Genomic DNA, 2,500 nt, shown 5'->3' with positions numbered 1-2,500 from the left:
AGGAAATGTAAGTATAAGATAGAGTAATAAGAAAAGTGTGAATAAGAACAGATCGATATAATTTTATAGCTGTTGGATATTTGTTCAGATATATCAATTTCGTCAAAAAAAAAAAAATGTGAATTAATAGTTTGGAATTAATAATAATCTTTAAAGATAAGAGAAAATATTAATTTTGATATATGGTGGGAAAAAAGTAGCTATAAACACCAGAGAAATATAATGGATAACCTAGATTTTAATGCTTTGTACGCAGAGATAGGACAGTTTTCGAAGATTTGATTCCTGAAAAGTTATACAACCGTACAATGCAATGAAAACTTTTGACTATGTGTTACCAGGTCTATTTAGAACTGTAAAGTTTAGAGAACACATGAGATTTTTTTTCTTTCATCTCTCTCTCTCTCTCTCTCTCTCTCTCTCTCTCTCTCTCTCTCTCTCTCTCTCTCAATAACACACACACACTCACGCACACGTATACGCATACACTCACAAGTTTCAATAATTGAATTATATATTCCTATGAAGGATATGATAAATTTTCTTTAAGGCTCAATTTTCTAAATATAATATTAATCATAAACAAATATATTTTTCCTTGTGATAATTAGCCTAGATTTTTATTTTGTTGTGCTTTGCTCATTTTATTCCATTTCTTTTCAAATATTTACTTCACAGTAAACAAAACTTTCAATAATCTCTCTCTCTCTCTCGCTCTCTCTCTCTCTCTCTCTCTCTCTCTCTCTCTCTCTCTCTCTCTCTCTCTCTCTCTCTCTCTCTCTCTCTCTCGCTAATAGCAATGCTATTGAGTTGAGCTAGGATATCCTCATTGCAAAATTTAGTTCATCATTTATTTCATTTGAATTGGAATGAGGCTAGGAACAACAAAAGATAAGATTTCTAATTATCATCGTCAAAAATTGTTATTGGTGATTATCGTAGCGCAGGAAAGAGTCTATTAAAATTGTTGGTATACTGAATGTCAAATAATGACCTGCAATGAAACATTAAGTAATCAACAAACGTACTATGAAAACTACTTTGAGCGATGCGGGTCATTACATAATGACAAATAATGAGATATAATCTGGCAAGTGCGGACGAGACAGATGGTGAACACAACAAAAGTTGAACTAACCTCGATTTCTAGCCCAAGCTGTAATAGAATTTCATCTATCAAATCCCCAGGTGATTAATTATCTTATTGGCTGCCTCAAAACGTAATCTATTCCTCATTTAGAAAGTTGCCTATCCTTTCAAATCCCTCTCTTTAATCTTTCGTTACAAACTTGAAATAGTGATGTATATTCTACGCATAGCATTATTATTAAGCATTGGCTTTCTAGAATAATGCTCTTCTTCCAAAAAAAAAAAAAAAAAAAATAAGGAGATGAATGGTTTGTTATTGTTTATTCAAACTTTTCTTTTAGCAAGAAATGATGCTGGATATACTAGAACTATTAATCATCTAGTCTCATATATTATCAGAATATTTTGCCTGTGATATTACTAACAAAAAACGTGCTATGAAATATGGATGTTGGTAATGTCGAGTAGTAATGAATGTGTATTTGCAGCTAAACTTATTCATTTCAGAGGGAGATTTAAGAGATCCTACTCCTCACGCTAGTGAAATAAGAATAATTTTTTTTTCCACGGCTAAACTGTTGAAAAAATGCAACCATGCGTGAGATTCCAATTATTCCTTTCCCATTGCTCCACGGGGATCAAATAACTTTACATGAGTAAAATTCTTTGAATAAGAATCCGGGTGATATTGGGTTTACGCTATCGACTTTGAACAATGAAAATCCTTTGATGATAAAGTTGTAAGGAGTGCAATATATTACAATTTCATAAATCTTTCAACACCATGAGATTCAATAAATAAGAGAACGCGAGCAAGGAATTTCATAGATGAATTAGGCTTTATGGTACAGATAGTATTACACTGAATCAATCAATGATGAAACATGCAAATTTAAATTTTTTCCGCATTTAATGACGAACGTAAAATTTCGGCTCATGGTTAGTTGAATGTGTTTCAACGTTCACTGCTGAGATTAATATATATCAACCAAACATAAGAGAAAGAGCCTGTATCAATGCCTACTTTGTCTTTATGTATCAGTAAACTTTTTTCTATCTCTACTGTAAATATTAAACGCATTTCTATACTGTTCAAACTATAATTTATCGGGCCATTGGTGTAAATAGCAATAACAAATGCGATAAAAGAGTTTTCTTAGTCAGAGATTATATTAGCAAGGAATAATGCAGGAAGACCAATAATATGATAGTATCCCAGCCTCATATTGTGTAATTTATTTTTTTTTTTTTACCTAGAATCAAAGTTAATTTAAATGATATATTTTATTGTTTCCTAGAAAACTATTTTCTCTCAAACAAAATGTCTCTTTTAAAACAGGAAAGAGTTCTTATAGCCATTTGTTGAGAAAAATTAAAAAGGACAAGGGCTGTTAAGGACTTTTATAATAAA

Source organism: Palaemon carinicauda, chromosome 7 (assembly GCF_036898095.1).
Source record: "Palaemon carinicauda isolate YSFRI2023 chromosome 7, ASM3689809v2, whole genome shotgun sequence".
Lineage (NCBI taxonomy): Eukaryota > Metazoa > Arthropoda > Malacostraca > Decapoda > Palaemonidae > Palaemon > Palaemon carinicauda.
The sequence above is the reverse complement of the archived record's forward strand: the minus strand, read 5'-3'. Positions refer to the sequence as shown.